The following is a 14449-nucleotide window of genomic DNA, read 5'->3' as shown; positions in this document are numbered from 1 at the left end:
GACCAGGCAGATTCTGGCCTCTGGCAATTTGGTCCTTTGGCTTTCAGTCCTGATCAGAACCAGGAACTAAACAGGTGCTAATAAATGAAAACTAATGAAATAAATTAAGAGAAATTTTCTAAACCCCACAAAAATGATTCATTTGAGCTTTGGGTGAAATCAGGTTGATTCTTATTTAATTTGTACTGGATAGCCTATCCCTACATATAAAGGGCCTCAATATCATTATATCCTACATCCTCATGATCACCAAATATTGTAACCATTCTCTATTATTTGGCTGTTTAACCTGACTGTTTGAAATATGCATAACAAAAGGAGGCAGGCTTTCTAACTTGAAACAGAATCTCATACTGGGAGAGAGAAGGTGTGGACAGAGGAGTGAGAACAGCAAATCGAGCCCAAGTACTATATTACCATGCCACTTCCCCCTCACCCATTCAATAACTGTGTGTCATTGCTACTGAAATCTGGCTGTTGCTGTTGCAAAAATCATACACCTGTCTGCCAAATATGCACAGCTGCATGTTTGTTGCTGCTGATCCAACCATCTGCAGAATATACCAGCCAGTGAAAAAAGAAATCCACAGCATAGTTAAGAAACAACATTTTAATTTGCTGAGTTTTGTGCTGCAACTAAGAAGAGGCATTTGTTTTCAGGGCTGTTGGGAGAGAATACTGCTCTTTTGACCAACAGCTATGAACTCAAACTGGGACCCCCAACCAGTAGCCAATTGATTTTAGCATGCCTAAGATACAAAGGGATTCTGACTTCAAGGGCTTGATCCCAACTCAATGAGTTTTTGATCAGGCTCCAAAAGAGAGGTAGGTTGAAAATAGCTACACTGAAATATACCCACTATGCAGCTGTGGGCATCAAGTGGCATTCTGCACATTGTTCTGTTTTTATATCCCCTTTTGCTTTAGTGTGAGGGATTTTTACTGCCTTTTTTCCCATTTTTAATTTCTACATTGCAGCTTCCAAGGCCTCTCAGTTTTGCAAACTTTTTTTCAATGTAAACTTGCTCACCAATTTGATTTTCAAATTTCTCACAGCTTTCATGACACTGTGACCAAATGCACTCAGCATGCACACTCTACATGCTACTGTAATACTCTTTGTATGAAATACACCTAGTGAGGTGTCATTTGAAAGCTAATAACTCACTGGTCAATAATATCAGGGTGAAATGTACGTAGAAACATTATGTGTAATGTTATGAGATCTCCCCTGTATTATGTTAAAGGCACATATTCAAACTCACTGTAGCCTCCATTCGGGAGAACTGGTCAAGCAGACCTGTCTTAAACAAAGGGATGTATGTTTACCTCAATGTGCATATAAGCTGTAAACTGAGTTCTCAGGAAAATGCTTTTCAAAGGATGATTGAACTATAAAAGTGAGGAGCAAAAGCACCCAGGTTCTCTTCCTGTCCATCTCTCTCTTTTCAACTAAGAAGACAAAAGAAACAGCTATTGGACTTTGGGAGCAGATCCTGACCTGAAACTTGGTTAGCAATGCTACTGAAAACCTGTGGTAAGAATTTCATCTTGTGAACCACGTCTAGTTTAAGTTTAGTACTAGGAAGCATTTTATCTTTATTTTTCTTGTAACCATTTCTGACTTTAATGCCTTAATACTTGTACTCACTTAAAGCCTATCTCCTGGTAATTAAATAAACTTGTTTTATTCTTTTATCAAAACTAATCCAACAGACCTAATATACCTGGTCTGTCCAGGTGAGGGCTGGACAGTGCAGAAAATATATTTTGGAGGGGGGGAATCTGGGACTGGGAGTGTGTTGGGGTCACTCTGCATGTCGTAATCAAGGCTGCTGGATGACAGAGTGGCTGGTGTTTGCTGACTGGCCGCTGTGGTCAGAATTGCTGGACCAGAGCTGTGGGTGTGACCTACCTGCTGTTTGGCTGTTTTTGAGAAGCCCAGGTTGGGAGTCACAGCAGGAAGGCATTGTGAGTCATCCTAGGTTGCAGGGCAGGTGGTGACCCCTCATGGGTCTGGACTGCACCCCGGAATTCATAGTCACCCTATTGGGCCTTATTATCAAGCTCTGAAGACTGTACATTTAACCTGCATCATTCAGATATCATTATAAAATATGGGATGGGAGAAATATGATGTAACTATGAAAAATATATAACCAGGTGCAGCAGAATTTTAGGGTGGAATTTTCAGAAGCACTCAGAGCTGACCTAGCAATGGTAAAACTCCCATTGACTTCAATGGGAGCAGAGATAGGCCAATACTGAGAACTTCTGAAGATCCCACCTATTAAAAAGGAGAAAAAATGAGTATTTTAGATATTTATAATTCAAATAACTGAAGGTTCTTAAGGAGTGAGGAGAGAGATGTATCACTTCACCTCTCACAAACCATATTCCTCCATTGAAAAACAAATCAGTCTAAGGGCCTGCGAAATGGAGGAAAAATAAATCAAATTAACTACAGGTGTTAATTTCAAATGGATTACTTAAACCACCTTGAAGCCTTGTGTGGATGCTCTTATTCAGAATTTAATTGGCCTAAATTTGATTTAGCTTTATTCACTTTGGAAGTTAAATTATGATGACCAGGATGGCACTCATTTCACCTTCTAACCAAAAATAAAGGAAATATTTTCCAAAAGGCTTTTCAATTTATATCCATAAATTCTGCATATTCATCCAATTCCACACACAAAACCTACATTTTCATGTGCAAATCATCTAATTGCACATGCAAATTTGTGATTTGCATGATTAATATCAGTGTGCGTGTGCAAGTGTAGCTCTTTCAAATGCAAATGGCTGCACATGTAAAATTAATAGGCGTAATTGTAAAGGCCCATTCAAAAAATGGAACCCTACCATATATGGCCTTCTATCAGAGGGTCATGCACAACTGTGGATGTGAATAGGGTGAATGGTCATTTCTCATGCAACTTTTTCATTGATAGGACTTGATCTGAATTGGCATGAAGTGGCACAGCCAGAACATAATACAGTATTGCTCCTTCATCTCTTTACACTAATTTCTGAAATGTCTTCATGCCACCACCAGTCCACAACATGTCCCAAAGTTTCTAATGTACAAGCAAAGAAGATTAACAATGGTTCTATACTAACAGAGCTGGTCAGAAAATGGTCACTTTTGTCACCTTTGTCCAGCTTAACCTTGTCTGTCCCTCCTTGAACGCAAGTCAACACCACCCGATTCTATTTTGTTGCAAGCAGTTCTTTCCATTTTCGGCTAAAGAGTTTTGTCATGGGATCGGCCCAGAGCGTTTTCAGTCTGCCCAGTGGTTGCTTGTGGTCTCTGGGGATCCAGGCACTGATGTGGGTTGTCCACCTATTGTCTTGCCTGCGGACTACATGACCCACCCATCTTTGCTTTGCGTCGTACATTGCCTGCACTACACTGGTCACCTCTGTACGCCTTCTGATCTCCTCATTCAGTGTATGACCACAGAGCAATATCTTACACATTCACCTTTCCATTGCTCTCTGGGTGACAGAGAATATTTCTTCCTCTGCTTTCGTCATTGACCAGCTTTCTGCTCCGTATATCATTGCTGGTAGAACAGTGGAGTTAACCAGCTCTTTCCTTTTCTTCATGGGCAGTTCATCGTCGATTAGGGACATCTTTATTTTGTTGTAACTTGCCCACCCAGCCTTTTGCCTCCTACTGCATTCCCCTTCAAATGAGTTGTCTCTGCTCAGCTGCTGACTCAGGTAAATATATTTGTCAACCTCCTCAATTTCATTCCCGTTTACAGTGATGATTCCTTCTGCGCAATGCTCATTCTACATCCACTTCGTCTTCAACGTGTTCACTTCCAGCGAAAGTGATTGCAGTTGCTGCAGTTTGTTCTCTGCAAGCCACACAAAGCAGAAAATGATACTTTCTGCAAAAATTTCAAATGAAATGAAAATAAATCTTTTTCTGGAAAATTTCACAGGTATTTTCTGCAAAAATGTTCATTTAAAAAAATAAAAAATTTCAACCAGCTCTATCAATGTAGTCTCAGCAGGATCTCACCTTCCCTGCAACAAATGTACATATAAAGTTAATTGATCTAACTATGTGTATAGCATCTATTATCCCAAATGATCTCTATGTGCTTTACAAATTTAACAAACAAGATCACTGCATCTGCTGCTGAAATTCAGCCATCTCTTTCTGAAACCTCAACACTACACAAATGTTTAGGACAAGAAGTGAAGAATCAGTGATCCAATCAAGTAGAATTAAGGTAAGCAAAGTATAAACACTTAAATTGGAATTTGGGCAGGACACTGTGATTAGAAAACCTACTCTTATTATTAACATCACCATGCACTCTCTAATGGCCAGTATCCTTCTGCAGCATCATGCTTCACTGGATCAGTACTAACTCAGAATGAAAAATGCCACATAATGAATAATCAATACCACTTCCTTCAGTTTCTTGGTATTCCTAAGAAGTCTCTTGTCCAAGTGCTAACATAAAACTGTCCCTTCATAGGTTGTGAAACAATCCTCTGCTGCACATAATATCCACTAGGTGCAGCAAAAGTGGGGACCCTCAAAGGAATCAGGTGCAGGTCCCCACTCCTGAGGGCAGTACGGGGTTGGTTCAGCTGCAGCATAGTTTGAGCAGCACTGAAGTTACTCCAAAAGATGCCCTCAATGCACTAGCCCCAAGGGGGTCATCCACCAGCTGGGGATGGTGTGCTAGCCATGCCTCCTACACTCCTTGGCATGATCCCTGGGCTGGGGGCTAAAAAGGAATTGATGCAGGGCTGGCTATCAGTGATTTCCCTATAATAAGGAAATCTCCAGTTATTTGTTTAAAGCCCTCCATATGCCCCCTTTGAACAACTGGAGCATCACAAAGATGTCATAACAGGACTCAGGCTTGCGCCCCTTATGTAAACACAACACAAGATTGTACAGCTGGAGGTTGTAGTATGTAGTGACATGCTTCAGCATTTTTGTTTTATGAAACTAGAAATTGTGTTTACCCCTCCTGGTTATAGAAGAGCAAATGAGAGTTCCTGGATTGTTCCAAAAATGTAAAGCAGGATCAGCCGTAAAATATGTTGAAGCAGCAGCATTTCCCTGAGAAGCAGCCAACTTAGAAGTGGAATATGGATTAGTGTCATCAAGAGCCGCAGCAAAAGCTGCGGAGGCAGCCTCTGATGGGGCACTTCCGTTTTCTAACATTCTGAGACTGTATAGCACAGTCACAGAAAATGTCTGTAGAAATATTTTCCCAGTTTTGTCCAGCTCTACAATACAGGTTTACCCTCTCTAGTTGTTCCAGAGCTCAAGTTGCAGAATGAGAATGGGTGGATATAATATACAGAAGGTGTAATTTGATTTGCCTAAAATATAAAAAGAAATTATTCCCCCATTACTATATACAGAATATTGGTGGTGACAATCAGGATGTATTTATGTACTTTCAGATTAGTATATAGAGCAGACTGTAGTATTTACACAGTTACTATGATTACCGGAATAGTCTCATCTATAAGCTAACATGTTAGAATGCATTTATACAGAACTGTAAAAAAAATTTTCTTTTTACTCTGTAATTATTACTGCAAAAGTTCATAGCTTCTTTCCAAGATCAAGGAGTTACATTTCTTCCTTTTAAATTTACATGATGTAGACCAAGGTTTTAATTACATATAGGGATTCTTGATATTCACTATCTCTTCAGGAATGTGCTTATTCTAAAAAAAGTTAAATAATCCAAATGTATTCCTTATACAGAAATAAAGCTTTTTTCCCCCTTCTGTAACAGAATGATTCTTTTATGTCTGTATTCAATTCATACTGATTAAGTATTTCATATCTTACATCCTCCTGCAATGTCACAAGAAATAAGGCCAACATTTTAAAACTGGAGTGTCTACAGTTAGGTACCTAAATTCATATTGGACAGCTAAACAGGTTTCCTGATTTTCAGAAGTGCTAAGCGAGCACCTATTGATCTCAATTACTCAAACTATTTTAATGGATTAAAGGGGTATTTTTTTAAAGACATACGTGGGAGTCAGGTACCCAACTGCTAATTAACTTTCAAAAAGAGTTAGGAAGCTATCTGTTCATTGCGTCTATGAAAACTCCCTCTAACGTTAGGCACCAAAATTTCAAAATTTTGGCCGTCTTTAAGCATCAGAAGGGCTGCAATCTTCATCTAGTTTTCTCTGGATGTATAATCAATACAAAGAATAAAGCCTGTTCCCACCTTAGTGTTTCCCTTTGAGTAATACCATTTCTTATAACATATGGCAATTATTCATTCTCAGTACCATTTTTCAAACAACAATGAATAATCATTCGGTACATATGTGCTCTTCTCTTATAATTAAAAAGTAATATCCCTCTGAACAATTTTAAAATGTACTCTCAAGAATGGATTTAGCTAAACCCCATACAGGAACTGGTGCACAGTCCATATTTTGAGTGTTTCATTCCCTATACCCACTGTAATAATACATAGCCATTGCATTTGGCAACTGCACACTTTTCTGGTGTTTAAACCTGAGCCATTTTGTGTCTGTATAAACCAAGATAAAGAAGAGCAAGGATCATATTTACTCATTTCATGGGGTCAATGTGAATATCAATTTATTATTGCTATAAGACCATCATAGTGCATGATACTTCAGAGGCCACTGCCCTGAGGAACTGCCAGATGCTGGGACCAGACAAAAGGGGATGGATCACTTGATGATTGCCCTGTTCTGTTCATTCCTTTTAAAGCATCTGGACTTGGTCACTGTTGGAAGACAGGATATTGGGCTATATGGACCACTAGTCTGACCCAGTATGGTCATTCTTATGTTCTTAGGGAAATTACATACATTCTCCTGTAGTTTGTAACAGGATAGGTTTATCTTCCATCTGACTCTGCCCCCTATAAAACTGCACCCTCTCGGTGGCTATAATCAAATGACAGCCACCTGTCCACAGGGGAAGAGTTTAATACATGTCTACATGGATACTTTGTATTCTATATTTTTTAAGCAAAATACACAAACATCCAATGTAATTCATTTTAAGAGTATATAACAATTAGGCCTTAACAGTTAGCTAACCCATTTTGTTCTAAAATTCAACAAACTCCAAGAGAATCTCTTTTTATACAATCTTTTGGATAAGTCATTTGTCATTTATATTTGATGGCCTTAAGGAAAAAAAAGTTATAAAAAGGTATTAATGCAAGTAGATAATAAAGCTGCATTCTATAAATCTATAGCAGCTTACAGTAATCATTAAAGCATGCAAAACTCTTTCATCTATTCAAAAATATGCAGTGCACAGAATGCCTGCTAAGGTGCATGACAAGTCAGAGTTAAATATATATTAATAAATGAATTAGCTTCATAAATAATAGCCATAATGACATTTTAGGAGACAATAAGTCTGAGGATTGTCAGAAAATGGTTGATGTATGAGCTTCACGTCTCAGTGATTCTTCAAAATGAATAGGCTTTGCGAGATAGTTCAGACCCACGACCAGCCTATTTCCTTGAATAATTTACTTGTTGTCAATTTGTACAGCCACATTACACATGCAAATTGTGCTGCCTGTGCAAACACCACTTGGAGATGATAAAAACAAATTTACGAAGGCTATAGAGGAAGGATTTATTTCACTTTCTCGCCCAGGTCAAGCAATACATGTATCTGACGATTGTGTGTACCCAATTTTGTTGTAATTATATCAGCAAATTATTCTTTATAATCTTATTATTTTTAGCAGTCTCCTTGTGCTTGGGATAATTAGCTTTCTTCACTCAGTGTAAAAACAATTCAACTTGCCAGCTAGGCAGGGCACAGCTCCATTATCTGTTTTGGGTTTAAATTTATTCCCTATATTCTTGGACACTTTGTGTAAATTAAAAATTTCATAGTCCCTAATACTGTACACGCTGTTCATTCAGTGATGAATTAAGGTCCCTAAACCTCTACGTTTGCTATTAGATATCTCACCCACTTTATATGTTAATCTGTGCTAATGAATTCCACAACCCCTAGCCACAGCAAGATGACTAAAATTATTACCACTTACAGAGATATGCCTTTTTCATTTAAAGTTCAATTCAAATGGCTCCCATAAACAGTCTGCCACACAAAGATACCTCCTTTAAAGGAGAGTTACTTACCTGTAAGTAGAGTTCTCTGAAGGTAGTATTATCTTTGGCTACACATTCCTAAGTTACATGACCTCTGGTTTGTGGCACAAGGAGAGTGGATTCATAGCTTGATAGTTGAGACTTTTTCTTTCAGGCACTTCATTAGCTCTGCATCTTATGTGCCTCCAAGGTTATTTATACCACACCCTGTCACATAACTGCTCATTCCTTTTTGAGGTAGGCCCTAAACCAAGCAGTTACAGCAAACAGGCTCCTAAAGGAGAGGAGGTTGGATTGACTGAACACCTATAAATTGTATTGCATTGAAGGACTTACGGTTAAGTATTCTTTCTCTGATGGCAAATATCTATGGAACAACACTCATGGATACTTAAAACAAACACCGCACACAGAAGGGCAACAAACAAAACAGACATATTACTACATGTTGTAACATACCCATGGCCACATCTGGATGTCAGGTTGCTTATAGCATGGCTACTAGGAACTTCATAGTGAGAGTGGGGATAGAACGCCTGATCCTGATCCTAAAGGACAATAATCTCCTACTACAGTCTTCCCTACTAAAGGAGAATCTAGTTAGCAGTACAGGATCTCAGCTGGGCAACTGTGATCCCAACCAGCAGAGGGCACTGGTACACACAGAGACTGAACAGGTTCATTCAAATATCTTGAAAAATCCACTGTTATTTGTACCAGTGAAATCATGGTAGCACATTTTTGAGATACTTTATAAGTATCAAACTTGGCCCAGAAAACTGAATGTAGAACAAAAATAATGCTAACAAGATCAAGCTTCTAGTAATAATGCTTTCCACTTATACAGCTCCTTATATTTTCAAAGTGCAGTACAAACACTAATTAATTTCACATAATACCACTGGAAGGTAGCTAAAATATTATTATTTGTTTCACAATCTGAAATAGAGAGAGGTTAAGTCACTTGCCCAACCTCCACATCATCAGTCTCAGATCCAGGAATTCTTGGTTGCCAGTCCCTCTATTTTCTCCTCTAAACTATGCTGATTAATATACAAGGAAAAACTCTTCTATAAAAGGTTAAGAAAACTACTCTCTGCCTCTTCCTCTGTAAAAACAATCTAAGGTTATGATTATTTCATATAGTGACGGAGTTGGCTACCGGTAGAAGTCACCTTACCTTCTACTGCAAGAGTGGACAAAGTGCCTCCCAGACCCAAATAAGGTCTATGGACTCATGGCTCTAACAACCAACATATCAATTGATGGATCGACACTTAAGATTTTTAAAAAGGTATTTGAAACGTTATCATTTGTCTTACAATAGCTGAACAGTCTCACATTTAGTGTCATAGGGCCAATTTTTCACAGGGATTTAGATGCCCGAAGATGCCAATAGATGCCTAGTGGGATTTACAAAAGCGCCTAAATAAATCAGGCATCTAATTCCCATTTAAAGTCATAGGAGTTACACGACTAACCAACTTTGATCCTTTTGAAAAGCCACCTAGATGTCTATCTGCAACTTGAGACACCTAAATATATTTGAAAAGCTAGCCCATACAGCCCTGTAAAATTAACTAACCTAATTAGATTATTGTTACTCATTATTTGCATTACATGTGCACCTAAGGCTCCAATTGCAAGCACAGTGTCATTGTGTTAGGTGCTGTATTAATATGTGGTCAGAGACAGCTCCGGCCCCAAACAGCTTGCACTCCAAACAGACAAAAGAATTGCTAAACTAATTTTACAGATAGGGAACTAAGGTAAAAAGAGATTAAGTAACTCGTTCAAGTCACACAGGAAGTCTGCGGCAAAGATGATAATTATGCATACGATTTTGTCACAGCAAAATTCACAGAATAATCATGGTAAAAATGTACAAAATGAGGGTATGATCATGGTGGGGCTGGCTGCCTGAGCCCTACCACCTGGGGCTGAAGTCGAAGCCAAAGAAGTGACAGAGTTCTGTTGAAATCACGGAATCCATGACCTCTATGACCAAATCATATCCTTAATGATAACTGAATCTAGATATCTCAGTCCAGTGTTTAACCACAAAATCATTCTTTCTTTCTGGGTGTTAATAGTGCGCTACTACTTTTGAGAGGCCCGCTTACTCAGGACTGGATAAAACAATCTTACTCAAGTACCACTTCTTAAAAACACAGATGATAGGGAAAGAATGAACAATAAAATACAAGTTTCTGAGGAACTGGTACATATTAAATGAATATATGGATAATCTTCTCCGCAAAGATTGAAGGCTTGATACTGAACAGCTCAGTTGCAGAGTGCTCTGAGAATAAGCACAAGTGACAAAGTGATGAACAGAACAGAGTGCCTAAGCAAACCTGATCCTGAATTATACAGACCCCTACTAAGAGGCCACAAAAGTTACTCTTGCCAAGTAGCGAGAGTAAGTGCTTCTTCTTAGTGTATGCTCAACGTGCCTCAGGTGGCATATGACCAGAATTTATCACTGAATTTGGTCTGCTGGTTAGAGTTGCCAGGTGTCCGGTTTTCGACTGGAATGCCTGGTCAAAAGGGGACCCTGGCAGCTCCAGTCAGCACCGCCAACCAGGCCATTAAAAGTCTGGTCAACGGTGCTGCAGGACTAAGGCAGGCTAGTCCTTACCTGTCCTGGCACCACGCTGCGCCCCAGAAGTGGCCAGCAGGTCTGGCTCCTAGGCAGGGGACCACGGAGCTCCATGTGCTGCCCCCGCTTGAAGCACCAGCTCCACAATCCCATTGGCTGGGAACCAATGGGAGCTGGGGGGGCAGTGCTTACGTGTGATTGCAGCGCACGGAGCCTCCTGACCCCCTTGCCTAGGAGCTGGACCGGCTGGCCACTTCTGGAGTGCAGCGAGGAGCCAGGACAGGCAGGGAGCCTGCCTTAGCCCTGCTGTGCCACTGGCCAGGAGCTGCCCGAGGTAAGCCCACGTCCAACCCTCTGCTCCAGCCCAGAGCCCCCTCCCATACTCTGAAGCCCTCATCCCCAACCCCACCCCAGAGCCCGCACCCCCAACCCAGAGCCCATACCTCCTCCTGCATCCCTACCCCCTGCCTCAACCCGCAGCTCCCTCCCACACGCCGAATCCCTCAGCCTCACTGCACAGCTTGGAGCCCCCTCCTGCACCCCAAATCCCTCATCCCCAGCCCCACCCCAGAGCCTGCACCCACAACCGGAGCCCTCACCCCTCCCACACCCCAACCCCCTCCCCCAGCCCAGTGAAAGTGAGTGAGAGTGGGGGAGAGTAAGCCACCAAGGGAAGGGGAGTGTAGAGCAAGGGGTGGTGCCTTGGGGAAGGGGCGGGACTAGGGTGTTTGGTTTTGTGCAATTAGAAAGTTAGCAACCCTACCACTGGTTGGATCATTCACTTCTCTGGCCCAGGCTGGGTGCTGATGGGGAGCGTGACGTGAACGCTGATCCATGCTCCCTAAGGGCTAAAAGCACATAGCAAATCATCTCATGCTGTATGCTGAGGATTATATTTAAGCGCATGTTTTCACAGAATGCCTGTTCTCTGTTATATTACCCCTTTTTCGCCCTAAGTCTTTGAGAAGATGGGAGCAGGCATGCAAGGGGATTTAGACTGACTTGCTTTTGTTCAGTGCAAAAGACAGTGTCTAGTGCATAATTTAATTGCAACCACATGTAATCTTGGCACGCACTTGTGCTGGAGGGCAACAACCTTGTGTTCACTACCGCACACTATGGCCCTAATCTAAAACTCTCTGAAAACCATGGGAGTCTTTCCACTGACTTCTACAGCTTTAGACCAGGACCCATGCAAGGGTTTGCAGGATCAAAGCCTTACTATCAGTGCTGTAGAGAGGACTCACATTACAAGACATCATTATTATTAGAAAATATATTATCCAATATTTACTCTCATGTGCTGCCCTAGATAATATTTTTGTGAGATTTCCATTTATTGTCCCTATGAAGTTTCCTAGGATCTTTGTTTAGCAAGAATTGGTTTTTGTTTCTTATATGGCTCTGTATGTGAAAAAAACCTGTAATCCCTTTTCACTGCTTTTAAATGCCTGTTTGAGTGTAATTATTTTAAAGAATTAACAAAAAGTTTTTAAAAGCTGTGTATATAGAAAAAGTGCAGAAAAAATTAGAAGTCATTTCACTGACTTTGCATCTTCCTTTAAAATCAAATTACTTTTCCTTTTCACAGTATTTTATTTATTAAAACTTAATCATGTTAGAAAATTTCCCATTAGTTCAACAAAAATGAATACAAGGTAAATACTATATTATCACAATGATTGTAATCTATTAATACAATAGGGTCTCTTCACAATACGTTTAAACAAAAATTCAGTTCTTGATTATTTCAATTTATTTGCAAAATACTGTCTACAAAGGAGAAAATGTACTATGTTTTCATATTTGTGAAAAGTTTCTTAGGTCCATTCCCCATTTCCTATTGTCATCAACAACAGCTAGCAATATGTAATTTATATTATACATACACCTTTTTTGTGTATATAATTAGCTATCTTTTGTGGAAATAAGTGTATATGTGATCAGTCAGGAACATTTACTTCCATACAACTCTACGCACCTTTTGTAAAACAATCAAAACAACCTGGCTATATCTTTGTGACCATAAAAATATTTCCCTGCAAATGGACTCTTAATGAATTTTTCAAATAATTTACAAAAATGATATTGCCCCAATGCTAATAAACCCTCTTATCATGTTACTACTGTTTCGAGCAAATGTTTAAGAAAAGAGTGTGACAGTTATTGCTGTCCCATGCAGTATCTTTGGGGACCATATTATATTGGGTTTGTATGTCACTGTGGGCCACAGACTGTGTGCAGCTACTGCAGGAAAGGTTGCCTCAGCTCCTCCAGGAACTAATAATAGTGGGGGGTGATTAAGGTGAATCACTCAGGTTGTGCAATATTTCCTTTATTTCTGGTTAGAAGGTAGGGTGTAGGGATGTAAATAGGGTTTTAAAATGGTAACCTTTTAACCGATTAAAATTCTATTGGTTAAACGGTTAACCATTAAGGAGTTCACATAGGCAGAGAATTAGGAGTGGTGTATGGGGGGGTGTTGCAGCACCCCCATGTTTTATGCAGAGATCTGCTGCCTCCACGCACCTGGGGTCCCGGCTGCCAGCCCAGGCGCAGGGTTCTGCTGCCTTCCTGGGCCCAGCATGCCGGCCGCCAGCCTTGGGACCCGGGACGCCACAGCCGCCGGCTCAGCACCCGGCACTCCACTGCAGCCTAATGCCCAGGGTCCCAGCTGCCAGTATGTTAGCCCCGGGACTACGCTGCCGCCGGCCCAGCACCTCGGGTCCCGTCTGCCAGCCCGGGTGCAGGGCTCTTCTGCCTCCGTGGGCCCAGCATCCCGGCCACAGCACTCCATGGCCACCAGCCCCAGGACTCCACTGCTGCCCCGTGCCCGAGACCCCAGGCGTGGGGGGCAGAGGAGTTTAATTGTTAACAGAACCCTATAAGAATGTGCTTATCTGTTAACCGGTTAACCAGTTAAACTTTTACATCCAAAAGCAGAGTATGTAGTGGAGCAACAGCAGTCATATCCTCTTCTCAAGCAGTCAAATAGAAGTTGTGAGACCATTTTAAGCCATCAAAATCATAGTGTGGACTAATGTACAGTAGTACCAAATTACAAATATTTTATATTCCACTAGAATGTATAGCTGAGTAATCCAACAAAGACTGTCCAACAAGAAAGATGGACTCCTCAGGCTGCTGTCATAAATTAGTCTGACTTTATAAAATAAAGCCAATGATCCTGTCTCCTGTACATGTTTTTTGTATTTATCAGTACAGTTTCTTATATGATGAATCTCATATTAATGTTATTACATAGTAGTATTTTCTTCGATGGAAAGAATCATCCCTTTATGACATTTATTAAACGATTACAACTGGTCCTAAGAGTAACACTGTATCTGAAAATATCACCACCAGCAGGTAAGGAAAATAAAGGGAACAAAGATAAAGAGAAGTTGCCGTGAAACCTGCAAATTTAAATGAGGGGCCTGAAATGACTGAAATTATGCATTATGCAGCACATTGCAATTGCTCTAGACCTTCCTTCTACAGTTCATTAGATTAATTTTTCAAACAATAGCATCAAAAAATTGTTTAGACTACAGTTTAATTACTGGTGTTTTACTAGTTTTATGTTCCATGGGAATCTCACAGGCATTCATAAAAGTCATTGTTTGGCAGGTCTCCAGGACAGGAATTTAAGTGACAAAGGAAGTTAGATCAGTTGACTAAAAGGAAATAAATCAGATGACTTGAACATTTGGTTGA

At 40.4% G+C, this 14449-nt stretch overlaps 1 protein-coding gene across 1 annotated transcript in view; it reads left to right on the top strand.

Moving 5' to 3' along the window:
- Positions 1 to 9276: 9276 nt before the first annotated feature.
- FAM204A (family with sequence similarity 204 member A) overlaps positions 9277 to 14449 on the top strand; it is a 36625-nt gene continuing 31452 nt past the window's right edge. The window contains exon 1 of the mRNA XM_039481300.1: positions 9277 to 9424. The gene's annotated coding sequence lies outside the window, so the exon portion shown is untranslated. The remainder of the gene's footprint in view (positions 9425 to 14449) is intronic.

Source organism: Mauremys reevesii, linkage group 7, assembly GCF_016161935.1.
Source record: "Mauremys reevesii isolate NIE-2019 linkage group 7, ASM1616193v1, whole genome shotgun sequence".
Classification (NCBI taxonomy): domain Eukaryota; kingdom Metazoa; phylum Chordata; order Testudines; family Geoemydidae; genus Mauremys; species Mauremys reevesii.
This window is presented reverse-complemented; position numbering and strand designations above follow the sequence as displayed.